At 38.1% G+C, this 26,709-nt stretch overlaps 1 protein-coding gene across 19 annotated transcripts in view; it reads right to left on the bottom strand.

Annotated features, from left to right (window-relative positions):
* The window catches only part of LOC102153001 (L-lactate dehydrogenase B chain-like), a 64,954-nt gene that overhangs the window by 29,518 nt on the left and 8,727 nt on the right, over positions 1 to 26,709 (bottom strand). For 11 of the 19 annotated variants that reach the window (XR_005353536.1, XR_005353537.1, XR_005353540.1 and 8 more), the window contains exon 3: positions 10,392 to 10,434. The exons of 3 other annotated variants lie outside the window; for them this stretch is intronic. The gene's annotated coding sequence lies outside the window, so the exon portion shown is untranslated. Of the gene's footprint in view, positions 1 to 10,391; positions 10,435 to 13,256; positions 13,376 to 13,943; positions 14,033 to 17,653; positions 18,389 to 26,709 lie in introns of those variants that run through there. 5 more of the 19 variants (XR_005353541.1, XM_038526101.1, XR_005353538.1 and 2 more) reach the window with 3 other exon arrangements.

Here is a 26,709-nt window from a genome sequence, read left to right as displayed (position 1 = left end):
ATTTGATGGCTTTCTGCAAGGGATCTGATCATGAGGGAGTTTGGGAAGAGATTATGGATAATCAAAGCTAAACTACTAGGCATTGTAGAAGTGCTCAATAAATGAATTAATGAAAAAATAAAGGATCCTCTTCATACTTAATAGTTAACATTAATATCATGAGGCCTTTCATAAGGCCACATAGTTGGTAAGGAAGCATTGTTATTTTATAGCTCTACCCTGTGTCATTTGTGTAGATTTGTATATTACAATTTGGTGCCTAGTAAAAAATACATAGAAATACTTGGCATATATTTACTGGTATGAATGAATGATTTTATAGAAAAAAGATTTAACTGGACTTGTATTAAAGGAAATGTGTCTAAATCAGTCAGTTTGAGGGGAAATATTCATTCAGAGGGAAAAAAATGCATTTTGATTGTTTGAGAATTTGTACCAACATAAAAAGTGGACAGAAGAATAAGTAATCTTACTGAAAACATCAGAAAATAATGAATAGGAAGAACAGTTCCCTGTCCTATTTAAATAAAACATGCACATCACATACCCTTTAGTGCCTTTTGGTCCTTTTCTACTCTTCATCATTTATATGATAAATTACTTGCTTCATAGAGAGCATTGTAACAAGCAGAAATAGATTTCTGGGGCCCATTGCAATTATGGCTCATTGCAATTAGAGTTGGATAATACTGATTAGACAGTTAGTCCAATCTTGACTAAAATAAACTAGCATTCCTTCTCCATTGAAGGCATGGCAATTTGGCGTTGGATGACTCCGAGTTACCTCACAAGTGACAACTGATGGAGGAGATAAAGCCATTATCCCACACTTAGAAAAATACTAGAATATTACCCCCCAAAATACAATGCTGTCCTTTGCTATTGAATGAGAAATAAAACAGCTAAAAGTGAATTGAATTAAAACATCAAACAATCAGATCTAGGGTTGTGATGGTTTTAGCATAACCACTTTCATCACTTTCATCACTGGCACTGTATCAGAATATATCTATTCTCCATATCCTCTGGATATCACTTTTCAGAATTCTCTCTTAAAAGTGTTTCCTTAAGAATCATACTTGCCCATAAATTCTTCATTGAAAGATCTGAAATATACATAAAGTTGCTTTTTAATTTTTCCTTTTTAGCTCCTTTGTAGTTTTTTCTCCTTGAAATCCAGTCAGGTATCAGTCTCATAACTCCGAATGCATTAAGTGGGAATCAGAAATGTGAATATTTTAGAAGATAGGTCAATAGAAATAAAGGCTTTTGTTTTTTTTTTTTTTTTATTCAAGAGCACTTCAGTTTTATTTTAAGTGTTTTACCAAGACTTACCAAATATGAAAATTACTTTTAGATCTGGTGGATATTTTACTTTGATGTTTTTCAGATTTTTAAACTAAATATTTGATTATAAAAAAATAAATTGCTCAACTATGAAGAGATTAAAGTATACATATTCAAAGTACAATTTATACCAAGAATGAAATTTACTGTTGCTTTACAGGGAATATAATGGAACTCTTGCTATAAGCACTTAAAAAAAAAAGCCTAAGATTATAAATAACACGTTATTTAAGAGTGAATAGACTCAGTTGGTTAAGTATCTGACTCTTGATCTCAGCTCAGGTCTTCATCTCAAGGTCGTGAGTTCAATTCCCCGTTTCATAACCCAAGTAATTAAAGTAATGAATGAATGAATTCATTCGTATTAAATTAAATTCATAAATGAATTTAATAAAAAATCTTTTTAGCATAGAAGAGGTAAAAAAAAAAACAACCAAAAATTTTCATGCCAAAACTTCTTATTCTTAGCAGATTCATGAAACAAAAATGATGGATTATAGAAAGAAACTGGGAATATTATAAGAGTAATGAAAGCTGTACCAAAATATCAAGTTTGATACCCTAAGGAAAACAAAAGATCATTTCCAACAGTTTTTCTAAGGACTTGACATTTGTTATAAATGTTTAGAACAAGAAGAGCTTGTTGGCTTCTAGAAAGCCTACTGACATATGTCTGTTTTTTCACAGTGTGTACTCATCCTGACAATAAGAACAATTATTTCAGAAAACACTTCCATACAACATTTCATAAAACAATAATTAGTTGGTCTGTAGGTCACCATAAATGTTATCTTCTGCTGTCTCTCTCTCTCTCTTTCTCTCTCTCTCATTTCTGAACTCCAAACATATGTACACTATATTTGAGTTCTTTCCAGTTTTTGAATGGATGCTTGTATTGCGATGTATTTCCCCCTTAGGACTGCTTTTGCTGCATCCCAAAGATTTTGAACGGTTGTATCTTCATTCTCATTAGTTTCCATAAATCTTTTTAATTCTTCCTTAATTTCCTGGTTGACCCTTTTATCTTTTAGCAGGATGGTCCTTAACCTCCATGTGTTTGAGGTCCTTCCAAACTTCTTGTTGTGATTTAGTTCTAATTTCAAGGCATTATGGTCCGAGAATATGCAGGGGACAATCCCAATCTTTTGGTATCGGTTCAGACCCGATTTGTGACCCAATATGTGGTCTATTCTGGAGAAAGTTCCATGTGCGCTTGAGAAGAATGTGTATTCAGTTGAGTTTGGATGTAAAGTTCTGTAGATATCTGTGAAATCCATCTGGTCCAGTGTATCATTTAAAGCTCTCGTTTCTTTGGAGATGTTTTGCTTAGAAGACCTATCGAGTATAGAAAGAGCTAGATTGAAGTCACCAAGTATAAGTGTATTATTATCTAAGTATTTCTTCACTTTGGTTAATAATTGATTTATATATTTGGCAGCTCCCACATTCGGAGCATATATATTGAGGATTGTTAAGTCCTCTTGTTGAATAGATCCTTTAAGTATGATATAGTGTCCCTCTTCATCTCTCACTACAGTCTTTGGGGTAAATTTTAGTTTATCTGATAGAAGGATGGCTACCCCTGCTTTCTTTTGAGGACCATTCGAATGGTAAATGGTTCTCCAACCTTTTATTTTCAGGCTGTAGGTGTCCTTCTGTCTAAAATGAGTCTCTTGTAGACAGCAAATAGATGGGTCCTGCTTTTTTATCCAGTCTGAAACCCTGCGCCTTTTGATGGGGTCATTAAGCCCGTTCACATTCAGAGTTACTATTGAGAGATATGAGTTCAGTGTCATCATGATATCTATTCAGTCTTTGTTTTTGTGGACTGTTCCACTGAACTTCTTCTTAAAGGGGAATTTTAAGAGGCCCCCTTAAAATTTCTTGCAGAGCTGGTTTGGAGGTCACATATTCTTTTAGTTGCTGCCTGTCTTGGAAGCTCTTTATCTCTCCTTCCATTTTGAATGAGAGCCTTGCTGGATAAAGTATTCTTGGTTGCATGTTCTTCTCATTTAGGACCCTGAATATATCCTGCCAGCCCTTTCTGGCCTGCCAGGTCTCTGTGGAGAGGTCTGCTGTTACCCTAATACTCCTCCCCATAAAAGTCAGGGATTTCTTGTCTCTTGCTGCTTTAAGGATCTTCTCTTTATCTTTGGAATTTGCAAGCTTCACAATTAAATGTCGAGGTGTTGAACGGTTTTTATTGATTTTAGGGGGGGATCTCTCTATTTCCTGGATCTGAATGCCTGTTTCCCTTCCCAGATTAGGAAAGTTTTCAGCTAGAATTTGTTCAAATACATATTCTGGCCCTCTGGCCCTTTCGGCGCCCTCGGGAACCCCAATTAAACGTAGGTTTTTCTTCCTCAGGCTGTCGTTTATTTCCCTTAATCTATCTTCATGGTCTTTTAATTGTTTGTCTCTTTTTTCCTCAGTTTCCCTCTTTGCTATCAACTTGTCTTCTAGGTCACTCACTCGTTCTTCCACCTCGTTAACCCTCGTCGTTAGGACTTCTAGTTTGGATTGCATCTCATTCAATTGATTTTTAATTTCTGCCTGATTAGCTCTAAATTCTGCAGTCATGAAGTCCTTGAGTCCTTTATACTTTTTTCTAGAGCCACCAGTAGCTGTATAATAGTGCTTCTGAATTGGCTTTCTGACATTGAATTGTAATCCAGATTTTGTAACTCTGTGGGAGAGAGGACTGTTTCTGATTCTTTCTTTTGAGGTGAGGTTTTCCTTCTAGTCATTTTGCTCAGTGCAGAGTGGCCAAAAGCAAGTTGTATTGGGAAAAAGAGAAAAAGAGAGGAGAGAAAGAAGGAAAGAAAAGAGAAAGAGAAAAAAAAAGGGAAGAAAAAGAAATAAAAAACGAAAAAAAAAAAGAAAAAGAGAAAGAAAAAGAAAGGAGAAAAAAAGGGGGTGGGGGAAGGAAACAAATCAAAAAGCAAAACAAAACCAAAACAAAAAAAAAACAAACAAAAAAAGAACCACCGGGGAGTATCTTCTGATTCTGTGTTCTTTAAGTCCCTTGGCTTCTCCTGGAAGTTGTCCGTCTAGCTGGTGTTCTGGGGGAGGGGCCTGTTGTGCTGATTCTCAGGTGTTCGCAGTTGGGGGAGCTGCTGTGCCCCTGCCTGGTGCAGGGCTCAGTGGGGGTTGTTTACCCCGTGAGGCCGCAGGAGGAACAGCCCCAGTGGCGGGGCAGCTCTGGAAACCTGGATTCAGCTCCGGCAGGAACTCCGTCTGCAGGGCCTGGAGGCTCCGGGGCGGGGCCGCTGATCTGCTCAGCTGGGGCAGGAGCGTCCTTGCTGTCCTGGGCCCTCCCGGCCTCTGCCTGTCCCGGGGGAGGCGGGATCCTGGGCTGTGTCCCGGCGCCCTGTGCTCCGGAGCCTGCGCTGTTGGATTCGCGCTCCCGGGCCGCGCAGCCCCTTCCGCGGAGCTGCCGCCCAAGCCCCTCCGAGCTGCTCCTGGAACCGCGCAGCCCCCTCCGCACGGAGCCTCTTTCTCTGCCCGAGCCCCTCCAGCTGCTCCGGGTCCCGCCGTGCGCGCTGCAGCCCTTAGGGAGCTCGGCGCACTCTCCTGGGCGCGCAGTTGCTGTTACTGTCCCGGGGAGCCCGAGGGCATCCTCGCCCTCCCGGGTCCTGCTCCACCTCCCTGGAGCCCCTTTCCGCCCGGGAAGGTCGGTGCAGCTCCTGCGTCTCCGGGACGGGGCTCTCCTGTCCTGGGGACACTCGCCCCGGCCTCAGCCCGGCTCCTCGCGGGGCCCCTCCCCCTTGGAGGCCTTTGTTTCTTTATTTCTTTTTCCCCGTCTTCCTACCTTGATAGATGCGCGAACTCTTCTCACTGTAGCATTCCAGCTGGTCTCTCTTTAAATCTCAGGCCGAATTCATAGATTTTCAGGATAATTTGAAGGTTTTCTAGGTAGTTTGGTGGAGACAGGTGATTTGGGGACCCTACTCTTCCGCCATCTTGCTCCTCCCTCGAAATAAAGGCTTTTGAATACCGTTTGAAAAACTAAGAACCAGGTTATCTGACATAGCTGTCCAAATATTAACAAGATTTCCTTTATTATACTTGTTTCAAAAGCTGATCATTTGTTTAGGAGATGTACCTTGATTACAAAATCATTGGAAACTACACATAAAACCATATTTTCTGTTTTACAAAAGCTGCATTTCAACCTTGCCAAGTACAAGTCTGTTAATACTTACTTCTAGGTTTTAGAATTAAGGTGTAAGAAAAATAACAACTGATATCACAGAAATTCAAAGGATCATAAGAGACTGCTATAAACCAACAAAATGGACAACTGAGAAGAAATAGAAAATTCTTAGAAACATACAATGTACCAAAACTGAATCAGGAAGAAATTTAAAAATCTGAATAGACCAACTATTAGTAAGAAGATTGAATTAGTAATCAAAAATCTCCCAACTAAGAAAAGCCCAAGACCAGATGGCTCCACTGGTGAATTTCACCAAACATGTAAAGAAGAATTAATACCGATCCTTCTCAAACTCTTCCAAAAATAAAAGATTAGGGAACACTCCCAAATTCAGTTTTTTAGGGCAACTTTATCCTGATACCAAAACCAGAAAAGGACACTAATAAGAAAGAAAAAAATGACTCACAAATATAAGCCAATATTCCTGATGAATATAGAGGCAAAGTATTCTCAATAAAATACTAGCAAACAGAATTCAGCAGCACATTAAAAGAATCATTCACCACAAGTAAGTGGCATCTATTCCTGAGATGCAAGGATGGTTCAACATATACAAATCAGTGCAATACATGATGTTAATAAAATGAAAGAAAAGAATATGCTCACCTCAAAAAAAAATGCAGAAAAAATATTTGTTAAATTCAACATCTACTCATGATAAAAACTCTTAACAAATTAGGCATAAAAGGGACATATCTTAACCTAATAAAGGCCATATATGATAAGCCCACAGCTAACATCATACTCAATGATAAAAGGATGAGTTTTTCCTCCAAGATTAAGAGCAAGCTAAGGGTGCCCACTATTATCACTCCTTTCAATAAAGTCCTGGTAGGCTTAGCTGGGCAATCAGGCAAGCAAAGGAAATAAAAGATATTAGAACTGGATAGGAAGTAGTAAAATTGTTTTTATTTGAAGATGATATGAGATTCTCTTTATATAGAGAAAATCCTAAAGACTCAACCAAAAACCTTTTAGATCTAATCAATGAATTTAGTGTAGTTGTAGGATACATAGTTAATATACAAAATCATAGCATTTCTATGCACTAAAAATTTTTTTGAAATAGAAATAAAGAAACTGATCCCATTTGTAATAACATTAAAGATAATAAAATTGGGGGGAATAAATTTAACTAAAGAGGTGGAAGATCTGTACACTGCAAAGTAAAAGTCATTGGTGAAAGAAATTGAAGAAGACACAAATAAAGGAAAGGTATTTTGTATCCGTGGGTTGGAAGAACAATATTGTTAAAATGTCAATACTACTGAAAGCCATCTATAAATTCAGTGCAATCCTTATCAAGATTCCACTGGCATTTTTTCAGTAGAAAAAACACTCCTAATATTTATATGGAACCCCAAAAGACTTCCAAATAGCCAAAGAAATCCTTAAAAAGTAGAACAACACAGGGGTAAGACACTTCCTAATTTCAAGCTATACTATAAAGCTATAGCTATCAAAACAGTATGGTACTGGCATAAAAACAAACAGACCAATAGACCAGAACTGAGAGCACAGAAATAAATCCAAGCATATATGGTCAACAAATATTTGACAAGGGAGCCAAGAATGCTTGATGGAGAAAAGACAGTCTCTTCAACTGTTGAGATCATTAGACAGTCACATGTAAAAGAATTAAATTGGATCCATATCTTATACCCATCACAAAAATTAATTCAAAATTGATTAAATACAAATATAAGACCTGAAATCATGAAACTCCTAGAAGAAAACATAGAAACAAAGCTCCTCGATTTGGGTCTTTGCATCCCACCTAAAACACTTTATTTCTATTCCCACGTTTTTTTCATAAGGCTCACTGTAGAGATGAATAATAAATTATCATGTTGATGTAATATCATTTATTAATCATTTGCTTTATGGTTATATTAGTTGTTTGTAATTTATTTGCTATCAAATATAATGCTGTGGTGTTGCAATATATAAGTTTTTAGAAGGCTTTATTATCACCAATAGTTTGTGCTATATCTCTTTTGAAATAGTTTAAGATCTCTTAGGGCCCCAGCAAAAAAAAAAGAAGATGGTTGATTCCAAAGGCTTTTACTCAAGAAAGTTTAATGAAAGGACAGTTTACCAATGTGTGGGAAGGATTAAATGTACCAAGGTAGGTTAAATACATAGAGGCTAACAAAAGTAAGACACCATCACCAAGCCATTAAACCTGAAGTGCAAAGATAGGGAACCTGGTGAGAGGTGGAACTGTGGACACAGGTTGCCCAGTGGTAAGCTGTGGTGTTGGAAGAAAATAGCTACCGCTGAAACTATGATGAAGCTGGGAAGGGTGGGATAAATACTCCTACTTTTCTCTCCTCCTGTCTTCCCATCTCCCGCCATGTGGCCAATTGGCTGAGCCCAACTGGAAGCCACGGAGGGGTATGAGGGTAGGGAAGATACCTGATGGAATAGAGGTCAGCCTCCTGGGTCACAGAGAATGTATCTACATGGGGACTGGGATGGTAGGCAGAAAAAAACTAGTGTAGAAGGCCTGTATTTTATTAATTAAAAGTTGAAGAAACACAATATTCAAATATTTAAAATTGTAATTTTTTCTCAGCATTCCCTGCCACCTTTCCTGTTTTCTTTTACTCCATGGGACTTATTATCCTTTAGCATATTTTATAATGTTATACTTTATTTTCTATCTCTCTCACAAAAAAACTAAGCTCCTTGAAGGCAAAAATTTTGCTCATTTTCTCCACTGCTGTGACCTCATTATATATTTGTTGAATGAATGAATATATTAAGGGTACCTACCAAACCAGAGAAGAAATTTTTATATAGGAATTTTTTAGAAATAAAAATAACTAAAGATATAAAAGATTTACTCTGAATGTGTGAATATTGTAATATGGTTTTTCAAAGCAAACAACTTATGCTTTAAATGATTTTCAAATATTCTGCAATTCACAATAAATGAAACAAAGGAACTCAAATTTAATACAGCATATAAAAATAACTCTAATTAGTAAATGTGCATTAGAAAAAGGAATATAGTGTTTTCTTATTTAAAACTAATGGCATTGGGGATCCCTGGGTGGCTCAGCAGTTTAGCGCCTGCTTTCGGCCCAGGATGTGATCCTGCAGTCCTGGAATCGAGTCCCACATTGGGGTCCCTACATGGAGCCTGCTTCTCCCTCTGCCTGTGTCTCTGCCTCTCTCTCTCTCTCTTTGTGTGTCTCTCATGAATAAGTAAATAAAATATTAAAAAAATAAAATAAAACTAATAGCATTAATATAATTCAATGCCAAAGACTTAATGGTAAAATAAATAAATACTTTTTGTGAGTTAATTGTCCTTTAGAATGGCATATCTCTCAATTGCAAATCAGAACATATAAACCACATTTTTATGCTGTTGGTTTTCTGTGTAAACTTAGAGCTGTTGTTTACTTATGTTCTTCATTAAGGTTAAAACTTTGAGAGACTAATGGTACCAGCATGAAGCAGATGTGTAGTGCATATTCAGTCCCTACTATGTGATAATATTGCAAAAACATCATATACGTAATTTATAGCAGATTGATATTAACTGATGTGTTTCCCACTTTACCCCCACCCACGCTCCCATCACCAGACACTAGAATTTAAGATCCATAAGAATAAAGACCTTGTTTTCCTTGTACACCACTGTATTTCCAGCTACTGCACTAGAACTTGGCACATGGTACCTGCTCAAGAAATATTTTTTGAATAAATATTGTCTGTACTCCTCAGCAGCAAAACTATAGCAAGGAATTTATAGAGCATTTTGTTTATATAAGAATAGCAACAGATGGTCTTTCCCTTCAATGAGCTTACAAGGAAGGTTAAAACATCCTTGTGTAAGAGATAAAATCAAAATAATATTGGAGCAGAGGAAGTTGAGTCAGATTACTCAGCTCAGGATGCCCAACTCCTGACCTGGAGACTATTTGTCCTTAGGTACAAACTTTTCCTTACAGTATCAGCTTCAGTGACGTTAAAATAAAGTCATAATGGCACACACTTCACAGGGCTCTTGGGAGATTTAAATGAAATAAAGTATATAATAAGCTTAGCAAAATATTAACATATAGCAAGAACTCATTAAATGCCAATTGTTAGTGTTTATAGTTGCTACTAAAAAATTCTGTGATTTAATTAACTGCTATAAAGTTGAAAAAATATTTGCTGGTATTACCTCTGATAATTATAGCTCATTCTTATTTAATTAGTTGTATTGGACAAAAAGTAACCTGCATCTGAAATTCATAGTATATGCAACAACAAACAAGAAATTTATTAATCATGAATTAACATTATGAAGTAAAAGAGATTCTATAGGAATGAGCAACTTTCTCAACCAACTTCTTAATCATCCAAATTACGGGGAAGCAGGGGTTTTTAAAACGATGTACAATTGTTAATGAAACTAGGAACTTTTGCTAATCTGTGTAAATTATCTTTAACAATGAGAGTTTAGCTCACTAATCTGTAGACATGTCTTTTATGTAACACTATTTCCCATTTACTTGCTTCTGGCACTATTCAAGACTATATGCCTTTCTCCACAAGGCGCCTATGCTTTGATCTGTAAAATATTATCTTTAACCACAAATGCCTGAGTTAAGTCTTACAGAGCAAAATACTATAAAGAATATGTTGAAATAGAATTATCTAAAACTTGGATCATTTATTAGTACTTGAGCAAGATTTTCTCCTAGACAGTTAGTCATACAGGTTTTTACATTCATAGATGTAACATTTTTATGTATAAAATCAAAAGGCTGGTATTTCTAATTCAAACATCACACAGATATATAAAATAATGAAAGAGATTTACCTAGTACACCAAATATTTCAATCTGTTTTCCACTATAACGTATCTGAAAAACAAAAGACCCAAATCCTAATTGTTCAAATATGAAATTAAAATTCAACATTACAAGTCTTCCAAAAGAAGTTTGATAGTGACACACTTGGCTATACATTTATATGTATACACACATATATTCTGTCTCTGCATTTATCTCCTTCACAGCAAGGGTGTTAGAATATGTAAATATGTGTTACAACTGCTAGAACTCTGGAACAATATTGTAATCTGAAAAGTCAATGCTGATTTATTCCAGACATCATTTGACAAAAATGGTACATCAGAAAGAAGTAAAATATTATGAGATTTTTATTGCAAATAAGGTTCACATATACTTTCAAAGAAAATGAGTGGGAAAAGAGAGAATCTTTAAAATGCCTTCAAGATTAATGCCAAGACACTCTGAATTGGCCATGTCACAGAATAGCAGAAGGATGTTAAACTTAACTACCATCTTCACAGACATATGCTATAGTTTTTAGAGACAGTTTTCACTTGGGCTTATTTATTCAGACAGTATTATATTCCCAATAATAATGTTTATTTCTTCATCCTGTTTAAATCAGGTTTAAGCACACAGCCGTAGCATGTTGAATTTTTAAGAAACAAAATCAGTCCAGTTTCATGAGTTTGGGCTTTTTATTCCATATTTGAATTTATTTTTCCTGGAAAGGAAAAATAGTTATAGCAGCACCTGGTATGGTGCCATGAACATAGTGGAGGTTTAATAAATATTTATCACTGTTGAAGTTAAAAGAAACACTGATCTGCACTCTGCGTGATAGGTTGGAAAGGACCATACTGCTTGCAAAAAGCATAAACATTTGGTGAAGAATGTGAATCTTGGGCAGCTTTTGAAAATGATTATTTTGCAAGTAGTTTATCTATTACAGAAAGGATAAAATGTTACCTATAACTATGATTAAGAATCATTAAAGTCTAAAGAACTATTTAAAAAAGCAGATTCTACAGAATGCTGAAAAGTCTTATTACTCTTTGTGTTGTGATCTGGTTGGCCTTAGCCACAGATTCAGAAGAGAACCCCAGCTGCAGGAGAGAGGGAGGTAAACCAAGTGGGGATAGGGCCAGCCTAATGGATAGGACTCTAAAATTCCTCCCAATTTCACCTTCTAGGGAGTCCAGTCCAGCTTAATGTTGATAGTCATCATCTGAAATATGCCAGGTGAGAGCATGTCACCAGAAACTGGTTAAATGGGAAATGCTATTATCTCAATAGATGACAGTTTTATGTTTGGAGAGGGAGTGGTTGTCTGGGTTATAAGAGGGCCTTAGCCAGTGGACTACAGACAGGAGAACGGTGGGATAGGATCCAGATCCCCCAGAGAGAAGGGGCTGGCAAGAGTAGTCAGCTTTCCAGGCCCAGACAATATGGCCAGGGTTTGGGGCTGGAATCCATTACCAGTAGAGAAGGAAGTTCAAACACAGAAGAGAGGCAAGAGTCTAGGTGTACAGTAGGATTGGAATTGGGACCAAAGAGCTTAAGGTTGCTGGCCACATAGTCATTGATACAGGCTCACTCAGCAGCAGACTTAGGGCAATAGATAAGTTCCAGACACTTTTTGTTGATAGGAATGAAACTCCTGACAACCTGTGAAGCTTGAGTCTCATCTGAGTAACAATTTGATGATGTTGTGTCTATAGGTTGATGTTAAAGTCCTATCTTGGGCATGGCTATGCAAGAAATGTCAGTTTTAAGTATTAGATTTTTATTTTGGAATAAACTTAAATAAACCCAAACCTATATTAAAATTGACCATTCACTTATATACTGGAATGTCAGCTCCACAAAAAGCATCTTTGTCTCTTTGTTCACTGAAGTATGCCATATGCCTAACTGGCACATAGTTAACATTCACTAGTTATTTGTCAAGATAAACAATAAATTAGCCGAATATTAAGTGCCATATGAATGACCTGAAAGCTTCAATGCCCTGACAGAGACCCTTATCTCCTGTAACAGCAGTGCTGAAATCGTGAAAAATCAAGCACAGAACTTTAAACTGCAACTAACTGAATTGCAATACAAGTTGAACTCCCAGATTTATGGAGTGTCTATTGCCAAAGTCAGGGCATTTACTAGGAAGGGATGGGATCCTAAAAGTTGGAATGTGCGAAGACTCTGTTGATGCTGGGAGCACTGAACCCCTAAATTCTGATGAGTCTTCTTTGCCAGTGGAAGCAGACCCTCCACCCAAATTTAATGAGGCCTTTAATGAGGAGAGAAGAGAACTCTCCACCCTAGTCTGAGGGGATTAATCCTAAGAAAACTATAGCAGCCTCTCCTGAAGCACTTGCCATGCAAGACAATGCTTAGTCTCCTCAGGACCAACCACTACCACCCCTCTTTGCTTCTAGACCTAATACGTGACTCAAACCACAAAAGGTCCCCAAAATCGAGGTTACAAAGTGTGATCCATAATATGTGTGCTACACTCTCCCCAAATATTTAAACATTCTAATTTATAGGATCAGAAATCTGGAGGACATGTATGGAAATAGATATTGAGGATGTGGAACAATAGTGGAAGGAACATAAAACTAGATCAGGGGCTGATTTTATTCCTATGGGCTCACTAAGCAGAAATTCTGTATTGAACGTTACAGCTTGGGGAGTTAGGAAGGGCTCTAATTGTTTCTTTGATTGGTTGGCTGAAACATGGACCAAGTGGTGGCCCACAATGAGCAAGGTGGAAATGCTGGACATGCCTTAATTTAATGTAGGAGAAGGGTCTCAAAGACTTAGGAAGATGGGAATATTCTAGTGGATTTGTCTTTTAAGACCTACTCACTCACTCACTCCAGAATACGTACCTTTCATCAAGACTGAGAAACAAATTTGTGAGAAGATCTCTAGCATCTTTGAAGATGTGATCACCTTTCTCTGAAAACCAGACCTTACAGTAGGGATGACAGTCACTGAATTGGGAAACCTAAATGAAATCAAAGTGGATCCTCATGTGGCAGGGGCAGGGGTAAAATGAGTGCACTCAACCATCAAGGCAATATGGGCATGGTTATGATAATAGACAGCAGAGTCAAAGCAATAGTCAGAATAGTTCAACTCACAAAGACCTATGGTGCTGGCTAGCTGATTATGGTGTTCCTATAAATGAAATAAATAGGAAGTCTACTAAATTCTTATGTGATCTGTATAAGCAAAAAAGTTCCAAATCAATTGAATAAAAGCCTAAGTACAATCATAAAAATAGAGAGCCGTGGTCTCTCAATCATTTCCCACACTTGAGCTAGTTTACAGACCCAAACTCCTTGAATGAAAGAGAGGCTACATTTCCATGAGGATAGACCCCACTACACTGTTAAAAATGTATACTGTTAATCTTTTTCTCAGTCTTTCCTGCAGGGATTTATGGCTCTTTACCAGAGGACCTGTGCACTAGGGAAAAGGAAATAATCAGGTATTTCAGGGATTACTTGACACTGGCTCTGAGTTGACACTAATTCCAGGAGACCCAAATGGTGACCCAAATGGTGTCAGACCTGAGACTGTCAGGACTCCTTCCTTCTGATTAGCTCCAAGCTTTTTCTTGTCAGATTTCACTTCTTTCTTTTAGCAGTTCTAAGGATCCCTAGAAGAGAAAGACTACTTATGAGGGCTGCTAGCAAAAGACCTTTAGCATGAATTCTAATGCACCTCTAGAAGCACAGAGAGGGGAAATACCTTATGGAGAATACTTTATTTCCTTATTATTAGGGCTCTGAGCACATCAAAGGGTGTTTAGAAAATCTGAAAATTTCCCCTTGGGAAGCCCTGGTAGCGGCACAGTGTGTTGTTTTTCCAGGATAAGGAAAGCACCACAGTGATGTGCTAAAGTTTTCCTTTCTTCTCCAAATAAAACCCAAACACTGGGAACAAAAAAAAATCACTGTGGTCACCAGCCAGAGTAAAAGCTTATAAAAGTCAGGTGGTCAATGGAGTTTCGGGCCAGATCCACCTCACAGTACGCCCAGTAGGTCAACCAAACTCCAAGGGCAGACCAAAATAACCCAGCTTTGGAACTCATAATTAGAAGAGACATACTTAATAGCTAGCAGAATTCCCACATTCATTTTCTGACTTGTAGAGTTTGGGTTGTTATGGTAGAAAAGGCCAAGTAGAAGCCCTTGGAATGGCCTTTACCTAGAAAAATAGTAAACCAACAGCAACACATTCCTAGAGGGGTTGTAGAGATCAGTGCTACCATCAAGGATTTAAAAAATGCAGAGATGATGAGTCCCATCACATCCCCTTCAACAAGCCTATCTGATGTGTAAAAAAGACGGGTGGATCTTGGGGAATAACCGTGGACTACTGTTAGGTCTAAAGATGTGGTTACTTCAATTGCAGCTGCTATACCAGATGTGGTTTCATTGCTTTAGCAAATTAACACATCTTCTAGCACCTGATATTCAGTTATTGATCTGGCAAAAGCCTTTTTCTCCATCCTTGTCACTAAAGCCCACCAGAAGTAATTTGCTTTCAGCTGGCAAAGCCAGCAAAAGACCTTCCTATTCTACCTCAGAAGTATACCAACTTTCCAGCCCTATGTCATAATTTAGTTCATAGAAATCTTGATCACCTTTCTCTCCACAAGATATTACAAGATAATACTGGTGTATTACAGTCTGATGATATTAGACTGATTAGATGTAGCAAGCAAGAAGTACTCTAAACTGATTAGGAAGACATTTGTGTGTTGGCGAGTGAGAAATAAATCTGACAAAAATTGAGGGGTCCAGTGATGTGGGGCATCTCAAGAAATCCCTTCCAACATGCAGAATGAGTTACAGCATCTAGCATCTAGTCCCCTACAATAAGAAAAAGAGGCACAACACTTTAAGGGCCTCTTCAGAGGCCCTTCAGGTTTGGACGCAATGTATCCCTCATTTGGGCATGCTACTCCACCCATTTACCAAGTAACCTGAAGAGCTGCTAGTTTTGTGTAAGGCCCAGAATAAAAGAAGGCTCCCTTCCCTCTGATATCACATAATACCCTAGAGTAATCATCCTGGTAGCAGGTTGATTGCACAGGGTCCCTTCCACTATAGAAGAGGCAGAGTTTTGTTTTTACTGGGATAGATGCTCTAGCTATTGATTTGCCTTCCTTTAATGCAGTGCTTCTGCCAAAACTACCATCTGTGGACCTAGAGAATGTCTATTCACTCTTATGGTATCCCACACAACATTGCTTTTTCTTCTTTTTTTTTTTCCTACAACATTGGGTGTGGGTGTGTTTGAGACAGGGGTTTCTTTTTTTTAATTTTGTATTGTTATTTTTATTATTTGTAATTTAAATCTGACGACTACTCTCACAGTTGTCTTTCCCCAGCTGGAGAAGCCCTGGTGCTGCCTTCCCTGTGGGGGGCGGGGCAGGAGGGAGGAGTTGTGGGGCCGGGAACCAACAGCTGGCACCTTGGCAGCCACCAGGACCGAGAGTCCAGCCCAGCCTGGCCAGGACGGGTGGGAACTGGCTTCCCCAATTCCACCTGGACTCCGTGACCTCTGGGAACCAAGCCAGACCCCCTGCCCCCCACCTCCAGGGCCTCGCCTTCCGGACCCCTCCAGGGCCCATCAGCCTCTGGACCCTGTCTTCCTGCCAGAGCCCCGCCCTCCCCCAGGGGCTGTCAGTAAAGGCCTGCAGCCCCCCTAGGGCCCTGAGCCCCGAGCCCCAACCCGAGGCAGGGACGGAATAAATGTTTGTATGGATTTTAAAAAACAAAAAACATGGGGATCCCTGGTGGCGCAGCGGTTTAGCGCCTGCCTTTGGCCCAGGGCGCGATCCTGGAGACCTGGGATCGAATCCCACGTCAGGCTCCCGGTGCATGGAGCCTGCTTCTCCCTCTGCCTCTCCCACGTCAGGCTCCCGGTGCATGGAGCCTGCTTCTCCCTCTGCCTCTCTCTCTCTCTCTCTCTCTGTGTGTGTGTGACTATCATAAATAAATAAAAAAAAAATTAAAAAAAAAAAACAACAACAAAAAAAACCTCACTTCACAGTAAATGAAGTGTGGCAATGGGCCCAGGTTCACAGAATTCCCTATCTTATTATGTTCCCCACCATCCTGAAGCAACGACTTGATAGAACAATATAGGATGGCCTTTTGATGACTCAGTTATAGCAACAGCTAATTGCCAATACCTTGTAGGGCTGAAACAAGGTTTTCCAGAAGATTGTGTATACTCTGAATCAGTGTTCAATATATGATATTATTTCTCCCCTAGCCAGAATTCATGGGTCCAGAAATCAAGGGATGGAAATGGGAGTAGCAGCACTCAGTATTACTCTTCATGACTCACTAGCAAAATTTCTGCTTCCTTTTCTTGCAACTTTATGTCTGCTGGCCTAGACGTCTTAGTTTCAAAGGAAGGAATGCTTTCACCAGGAGTCACAACAATGATTCCACTGAACTAGAAATTAAGACTGTCACCTGGCCACTTTGGACTCCTTGTGTCTCTGAATCAACAGGCAAAGAAGAGAGTTACTGTGCTGTTTTGGATGAATGATTCTGACTGCTACTAGGATATTGGACTGCTATTCCACAATGGAGGGTAGGAAGAGTATATCTGGAATAGAAAGATCTCTTAATAATCCCATGCTTTGTGAGAAAACTACAAAAATTCAATCCAGGCAGAACTACTAAAGCCCAGACCTTTCAAGAATAAAGGTTTTGGTCACCTCATCAGGTAAACAACCATGACGAGCTAAGGTGCTTGATGAAGGCAAATGGAATACAGTAGTAATAGTAGAAGAAGGTAGTAGAAGAAAATAGTAGAAGAAAGTAGTTATAAATACCAACTATGTTGGTATTTCTGAATAGTTACAGAAATAAGCACTTTAATCATCATGAGTTTTTTCTTATTTTGTTGAGAATATGTATGCAGTTATATTAGTGTGTATGTGTGTATCTTGTTTATTCCCTCTTTTATTCTATTATGTAACATAAAATGTATTGACTTTATATCATAATACTTAAGGAGTGCTCATTTTACATCATAGTATTCAAGTTACAGAGCATCAAGAAGAATAGTAAACAACACTCAAGGACTTTACCTCCTCTTCTAGAGAAGGGGGCATTTTCACTTATACACAGTATAGCTGTATTGCCTTAAATGAATTTATACTTGTTATTGTCTTCATTTGGAGAGTAAGTACAGTTTAAAGAGATGGCTATAGGTGACAAATTGATAAGGAGTGAACTCATGATGGTTAATTTTAATTGTCAACTTGTCTGAGCTATGGGGTGCCCTGATATTTGGTAAAACATTATTCTGAGTGTCTCTATTAAGGTGTTTTGGGTTAGTTTAACATTTAAATGCAGAGACTGAGTGAAGTATATTGCCCTCTCTAATGTGGCTGGGCCTCATCCAATCCATCAAAGCCATAAATAGAACTGAAAGGCTGACCCTCAAGTAAATAAGAGGGAATTCCTCCTGCCTGACTGCCATCAAGCTGGGAACTGGAACTATACCATTAGCTGTCCTAGATCTCCAGCTTACTCACAACAGATTTTGGAACTTTGTCAGCTTCCATAACAGCATAAGCCAATTCCTTACAAAAAATATACAGAATATGTATGTATTGTACAATTTCATATATTTCCTATTGATTTTGTTTCTCTGTAGAACCCAAATACATGGAGTTGCAGACTGGTTAATTCAGTGGCACTGAAGTATTAAGGAGCAGTTTCTTGCCACCTTCTCACTCTGCCATCTTAACATCCTGTTTATCATCTTACGCTGGTTCCTCGCATGGTCTCAGTGGCTGCAGCAGCTGTAGACATCACTTCTTCACCCAGCCACCCTGATAGTTGGAATGATGTTACTGGTTTTTAACATGTTTCTTTTTAAAAGCAAGCCTTTCTGAGAAATAACTGCAGGAGACTTCCTTCATCAAAAGATGAAATGAGAATTGGACAGAGAGATCACACACTGCTTCTTAATCCAGTCTCTGGAGTACAGAATAAAATTACAATGATTGTTTAACAGTAGTCAGGTTTATCCCCTTGAGACAAGGGATCTGATCACTTTCTCTGAGCCAATGGCTACACACACAGCAGGTGAACAACTGAACAAGTTTTAACACCAAGAAAGAAGAGGAGAAGAAACTTGAAAGCAAACATCAGGATCTGCTGTAAGTATCCTGCCCTAGGATAGCCCTCCATTTCCATGTAGATGGGAAGCTGAAATTTCCTAATGGTTCTGAATCTCAAAATCAGATGTTCCCACTAAGTGATTAAGAGCTGTACGGAGTCCATAACTCAGGTCTCCACCCACCCCTTCAAGATTGAAGCAATCACTGCACCAGCTGTTGGGACTACTGGCATTTTCAACTTTTATCTGATTCCTCCTTGGGAACTGACTTTAGCTGAAGAAAGAACCCTCCATTCACCAGGTTGCAGTGGGGTGGAAATAAAATACTGACCCAGCTAGGAAAAAAAAGGTGCAGCCCCTTTTGCCTCAGTGCTAAGGTCATCCCAGCTTCACACTTCCCTGTAGCATTGGTTGAGGTCTTTATTATGACAGCATTCTAGTTCAATCTCTCCTTTCACCCATACCTACTTTCTTCATTCACCACCTTCCACCTCACTCCCAGGCATAAATGCCAAGAACCCTCCCAAATACATTTCCCCATATACAAATCTTAGAGTCTATTTTGTGGGAAAACCAATCTGCTCAGGAGCAGACCACAGAGAGGACTGGGCCACAGTTGGGATATTCAGGCATGCTCCACTAGTGGAGACTATGTTCTGACATCTTCTTCAGAGCAGGAATTATGTCTGTGGTGAAATACATTTCAATGTCTGTAACTTCTGTTTTTCTGAATTGGTATATGAAGTTCAAATTTAAGATCAAATTTTTTCCTAATCTAGCTGTGGAGATAGATACATTTTTTAAAATAAATAAATAAATAAATGTCTAAAAAAGTACTCCCTTTGTGCTGGTATCTTTCATAAAAAGGCATGGCCATCTTTGCATAAATTGCTTTAAAAACAGTGATCAAAATAGATTCATCTGTTCCCATTAGAAAGAAACATCATTACTAAGCAGTGCCTAGGACTTTAGAACTATTTGGAGATATTTCAAAGGATCTCCCATAAATAACACCTATAATGTATAAGGAATAGTCTTGGAGATATAAAAAAGAGTAAGAGATATTGCCTTAAGGAGATATACCCTAGTGGAGTAGAGAAGTGGAAAAATGTAGTGTGAAAAATGCATGAGGGTGAGGGAATTATGAGATGACCTGGCCTATCACCCCATTCAGCCTACAGAATAAGAGAGACTTACCAGAGGTGAGTCAGAAGTGCACTTAGCAGAAGGTACACGTGCAAAAAGGAAGGGAGTTCCTGGAACTCCCTGGAAAAGAGGAACATATGTATAGGCCCACATATAAAAGCAAGTAGGAATCATTCTAAAAACTGAAAGTATTATTATTACCATATTCCCAGTACCCAGAAACAGTGCCTAACAAATGCCGAACCCTCAATCAATACTTGCTAAGTAGATGAATGAATAAATGGAGTAGTTGCACTCAGTTGACACATTGAGAATAAGGAAGGAAAGGGGTAAGAAATGATGTTATAAGGGTACATAGGTATCAGATCATGAAAATTCTTCCTAATATGTCAACTTAAAGGGTTTAAACTTTATTCTGGAAGATGTGGAAAATTTTAAAATTCAAATATGGTGGCTATGAGCAGAGTTGCTGATAGTCATACACAAAATAGATTTAGAAGCACAACTGAGGTAGGTAAAGAGACCATCACAGGAATCCAGGCAAGACATAGCAAGGGCTTGAGAAAAGGCAACAAAAACAGAGAAATCATAAAAATCAATAAATCGTGGAGATATTTTCAAAGTACTATGAACAAGACTTGGGTAACATTTTTGATGGGGGTTTTTGGTGAGATACAAACACCATTTGCTTTGAAAGATCTTAGGAATTTTACTGGCCATTTAGTGTCCACTGGACAATGTGAGTTAGTTGTCCTAATTGATCCTATGTCTGGAAGTGAAACTTTCACAGAGTCATTATATTCCCCAATAGTATCATATATTCTCTGGTTTTCTCTGTTCTAACTCCTTCAAGTTCCATGGTAACCCACGTAAGTAATAAAGGTAAAAGAAAGAAAGATTTCTGGTGTCTATATTCTTCACGGCTCTTGATTTTTCTTGATGCTTCAAAAAGTAGTCCTTGACACCAAATTTTAATTATTCTGAAGAAATAACAAATTAGCTAAATATTACCAAGGGGGAGGAAGATATATTTTGTACCTTTCCTAATCTATATTCTTCTTCGAGGGAAGCTGTAGCTAAACCCAAACTAAGATATTTATGGATCTTAATAAAGTTCCTAAGAATAAGCTGGGATATATAAAAGCAACAGGAAGGCCAGGCTACCTACTCATGTTATGCCATCCTGAAGAGATGATCACAGTTAGTAAAGGCAACAGGGGAGGGAAAAAGTAAGTTTTGTTCTCTTCCAACTTTACTCCAGTTGTGGACTTTTAATATTAAATCTTTTTATGAGTAATACCAACTCTCTATAGTCAGTCTCAGGAATCTGCAAACTTAATTTTTTGATACTTCTACATAATGCCATTCATCAATAAGTCTGAGATAGTGCAAAAGACAATAATTTCAAGAAAGGCATGATATGAGCTAGAATAAAGTATCACCATTATTTTAGTCACATATTAACCACTTTTCTCACAGATAAGTTCACAGTAAAATGAATATGAAGGAAGAATAAAAACTTTTCAACCCTTGTCCCAAAGCTATGTTCTATAATGTCACAGATCTCTCCATGACATCCTTGCTACTCACATCACTGGTTCTAGCCATCCTCCAGTGCAAACACTTTTGTCTATCTCATGATATTGCTGTTTGTTCTGCTCACAGAGAGCCATGCTGGGGTGGAACAGAAGCTCCCTGTTAACAAGAGGGTCTGGGAAGCAAGTGCCCTATAGCCAAGGATCCATCTTCTGATTTGTAACAGGAAATTCCCCCTCAGTCCTTCAGAACTGAACCAATACTAAAGCTAACTCCTGTCCTGCAAAAAATAAAATCTAGAGGAAAGGAAACAAAGGTGATAGAATGAGCAGTAGGGGCCCCCCCAGGCTTCAGTCCATGCTACCCCAGAAGAAAACCACTGGCCTTTCCAGAACGTCCCATGGTGTTCTGGCTCAGCCATGCAAATAGAAAGAAAGCTTTGGCCTTATTATGAATTTCTAAATGTCACCATCATAACATTATTTACTTAAATGTAGTTATTTTGTTATCTATTTTTTTTAAAGAGAGGGGGAAAAAAACCCTGTATTTTCCTGGTGTAATAAAAAGGCTCAGAATAGTAATATTTAAGCAATTTTAAAACATTTATTATTTACCTACAGACCAAATATGATACATCTGTTTTATTTATTGTGTGTCAATCAACAGTATGGAACTATCATAATGGTATTACAGATAATGATTTTAAATATTATGAAATTAGCACAAAAAAAAAAGACAGTTCCAATAATCCAGTGGTCAGGACTAATTTATAGTCTCTTTGGAGTGTTGTCATCAGACTAATCACCAGTACCTGGGCTACTCCATTCAAGATTTAATTTCCAGAGAGAGAGTTTATTGTCCTTGCTTAGTTCAAGTGTCCATATATCCATGTCTTGGCCTTAAAAGAGTAGGGCCCATTCATTGACATCCCTTTGAAGACCAGATGCAATAGGAGGATTATTTTCCATATGAAAATCAAAGTATTTTTACCAAAGCAAGAAGGAAGAGGTGCTGGGTAGGAAACACACACACACACACACACACACACACACACAGTGTTAAGATATTATCAATTAATCAATAAAATTTAAAGTCCCTTTTCAAAAGAGTCTGTCCTTGAAAAGCAGAGCCTTTGCAACAAGGTTGGTATTAAGACAGTTACATTACTTTGTCAGAAAAGAGGCTAAATAGAACACAATAGAGCCTCAATTCTGCAAAAGGACTGGAATCACTATAAGAAAGACTAGAGACTGGGGAAAAGCAGGGTGAAGAAGACCCATGGGAGGAAGGTTAAGATGCAGGAAACCCAAGAGTTAGGAAAGAAGTAGCTATGACTCAGAGAGCAAAGCCAGGATGTGGCCACCCTGGGTGTATTAACCAGTAGTCAGCCCCCAGAGGCCCTGGCCAACCACTTCTGTCCTTTCATGTTACTCTCTGCCTGTCGACCGAGTCCCACAGTGGGTTTGGGTCTGTTTAGTCATGTCTTTCTTTTGTTAGGATTAGCTCAGTAATTGGGGATCAGTACTTATTGATAGACCCAGATGTGTTTTTTCAAGAGATTTTCAATTTTTCCAAGAAATTCAATTTCTTTAATTTCTGAGAAGTAGAGGTTAAAATAAACTAATGGGGAAGGGACTTTGAGTTTTTATGGCTTTGACATTTTCTGAGCAATATGAAGATAATGGAATTCAGGCAAGTTATACTTAGTGCCTCCTGTGTGCAGAGCACTGTGATAAATACTGGAAATACAAAGATGGGCAGCTGTCATCACTGTTCTCAAGGTACTTGCTATAGACTGGAATGCCTGTGTTTCCCAAAATTCATGTGTTCAATCCTAATATCCAATGTGATGGTATTTGGAGGTGGGTCTTTGGAGAGATGACTAGCTCATGAGAGATGACTAGAGCCCTTGTACACAGGGTTAGTGCCCTTACAAAAGAGGCTCTGGGAGCTCTCTTGCCCCTTCTGTCATGTGTAGACACAGAGAAGATGACAGTCTACAACCAGGAAGCAGGCTTTCACCAGGCATCTAGTCTGCCAGCTCCTTAATCTTAGATTTTCCAGCCTCCAGAACTGTGAGAAATGACTTTGTTGTTTATAAACCACTCAGTCTCTGGCATTTTTGTATAGCAAACTGAACAGATGACGATGGTACTTATCCTACGGTGGGGGAGGGGGGGCGGTAAATACCAGTGTTTACTGTATATAAAAATGCAACATGTTTCAACGGCACTAGCACATAAGTATCTAGTTTACAGTGGGGAATTGGGGACAATGTCAAAGGAAAGGTGACATTTGCAGGGAGATTTGAAGGAGAAATAGGACTTTGACAGGCGGACAAGGTAGGCGATAGCATTCTAGTCAGAGAAAGTAATATATAAAATTATGAATGATATGGCATGTTTCTCCTTTAAACATGGGAGAAACTGATATCTTCCAGGAACTGCATATAGCACTCCTGGTCAGAGGATGGGAGAACTTTGGTGGGGCTTGAAAGGCTCACTGTAGGCCATCTATATCAAGTAGTTGAGGCAAGCCTTTGAAAAATTCTGATCAGGAAAGTGACATGCTGAAGAGCCTTGTAAAACCGTGAAGAGAATGGATTGAAGAACTATGAGACATTCTGCTCTCAAGGGCTTCTGGATCATCCAGATAAGACTGATGGGAGTGGATGTGGAAAGAATGGAATGGATATTTAGTAGGTAAAGTAAACAGGCAACTAATATAATAACATTTAATGGTTATAGAGCTCTATTTGTCATTGGCATTGTCAAATGACTAAGGATCCAGATTCTGGAATCCAACCTTTGGAGTCCAAACATCACGTTTCTATCCACCTAGTAGTCATCATGAGCAAAGTGTTCAGCTTCCCTGTACCTACTGTCCTTATCTGTAAAGTAGGACCTACTTATTAGGACTGTGAGGATTAATTAGTTACTATATGAAAAATGCCAATGCCTGAAATATAAGTATTCACAAATATTAGCAATTATAACTATCCCACTTTACAGATGAGTAAACTGTAATATACTTAGATCAAGGTTGGATAACTAATATATAAAATGCATTTCAAACTCTTTGTCTAATTCTAGAGCATAAGCATATAACTTCTAGCATGACTCTGGGTCCTCTGGCCAACAGACTATGCCCAGTGACAAAAGCTTGAAAGGAAGGAGAAAAGATTTTCTATGACCACATGATCTGTTTTTGATTTAAAAATTTTTTTAAACTTTGATTTCCTATAGTTTCAGGTTTGGGAGTTGCATAATCTTTAACTCTAAGGGTTCATTACGAGATACCTTCCTACCCTATTTTCTTTTAAAAGATGATGCATTTTTTCACTGATAGTCCTTGATGTTCCCAGTTACCATGAATTAAACAAGGGGTGGACAACAGACCTAGAGGCTGTGCTAGACCAATCAAATTCTCTTTGTTGAAAATTAATACTGAGAAAATTGGTGCTGAATGATAACAGATCGTGCATCGAACAGACAATTTAAGGGGATCTTGTTTCAGGTTAACAAAGTTAAATCACAGACAGAATATGGAAGGGTTTGAAATGCAGATGAGAAGTTCTGATTTTATTATACTGGCAAGGGAAAACCAGCAAAGATTTTGAGTAGGAAATCACTTTGATAAAATAAATAAGGATTTTGAATTTATAAGGTTATATAAGGTGAACTGAAGGTCAAAGAGGTGAAGTTTATCGGGCACAAAAATTCTTAGGGCAGACTAGTGACAACTATTATGCAAAGTAATGGATAGTGCAAAAGCTTTTCTAAGGAAGAATTTAAGGACTTAGTGATGGACAAAATATAAAAGGTAATGGGAATAGAAGAACCAAAAGTCAACTAAAAGATTTTGAGTTTAGAGTGTAAATTATTAGAAATACAGAATCTAAGATGCAAAGATGTTTAAGGCATTGACTTAAAATTTTAACATGTTGAGTTTCAGGTAATGATAGACCACATCAGTAGAAATCTGTACTTGGGTACTTGATATTAAAAGATTTCAGAGATGGCAAGTATCTTAGAAGTTATTATAGTCCAATTGTAGAAGGATAAATATTTATTCAATATAACACAAGAAATTAATATAGAACTAGAACTCAAGACTTTTGGCTCTCAAACCAATGCTCCTTTAACTGATTGGTTAGGGCAGAAAATATGCCAGAATTATAACATGGGAAGTCTACAGTGATATAATATGCTGAAGTCATGAAATTTTTAAGGCAGGAAGATGGCAATTTTCAACTTACATGCCAGCTCCAATAAATTAGTAATAACAGGGATACTATATTACAAACTATTCTGAATCTGTGTCCAGATTTATTGAGAAGGAAGAATATGGCCATCAGTGAACCTGGCTAACAGCAAGACTGGAGAAGTGTACAGCATATATGCCACTTGCTGCTATTGCTAGTCAAAAAGAATATTGCAGTCATAATCATGAGATGGAACTGAAAATATTTGAAAAGATAACAGCCAACGAAATATCAGGTTTGAATAATAATATTCAGGTTTGAATCAAGTAATACAATTTCCTTTCTATTATTTGGTTCCTATCTTAAATGCAAAGTATTAGATAAACTGCCGAAGACTTACTGGAAATATGAAGTGTTTGAATATTTGGGAAGTCATGATGGAAGAAGTTGAAAAAGATTAAGAGAGAGAAACAACTGTTAATTGAACTGTTTTAATAACCTGGCTTATTTGGTTTGTATGTTCCCAGACTTTAGCTCCACATCACACACATATATAGATGTGTGTATACATACCTATAATATATACAAGTATATACATAGACTCAATAAAGAGGACAGAAAGTAGACCACCAGCAGACAAGAAATGCCATCAATTTCTTGAAGAGAATAGCAGTTAGGAGAGTGAGATAGTGAGTTAAATGGCGTCTCCCAAAAGATATGTCCATGTCCCAACTCCCAGAACCTGTAAATATCACCTTATTTTAGAAAAAGGGTGTTTGCATGTAATTAAGGATCTTGTGATGAGAGACTATCCTTGATTTTCTAGGTAAGTCCTAAATCCAATGACAAAGGTCCTTGTAAGAGGGAGATTACACAGATAGAAGAGAAGATAGCCCTGTGAAGACAGAGATTGTGTGTGGTGTGTGTGTTTTCTTTATAACTATTTTCTAGATTATTGGAAAGGGGAGGAAATAGGTGTGTGTGGTCAGTTTACAATCTTGACTTTGGTTCTTTCCTTATTCGCTTTTCCCTCAGCCTTGGGAGTAACCACTGTTCTCTGCAGTTACTACCTCTATATAGCTTAGACTTCTCTTTCACCCCTTTTATTAAATGTATCTTTCACTTAGCTCACAACTGTGGAATTGTATACAATTTCTGGACACCAGAGACACCATTCCACTCTTCTTTCTAACTAATGAACTTTTGAACTGAGCCCTATACGGTATTGTTATACAAGCAGTTATACAAGCAATTGCTCATAAAATCCAACAGAACAACTAATATTTGAACTG

Source organism: Canis lupus, chromosome 1 (assembly GCF_011100685.1).
Source record: "Canis lupus familiaris isolate Mischka breed German Shepherd chromosome 1, alternate assembly UU_Cfam_GSD_1.0, whole genome shotgun sequence".
Taxonomy (NCBI): domain Eukaryota; kingdom Metazoa; phylum Chordata; class Mammalia; order Carnivora; family Canidae; genus Canis; species Canis lupus.
The sequence above is the reverse complement of the archived record's forward strand: the minus strand, read 5'-3'. Positions and strand labels throughout refer to the sequence as shown.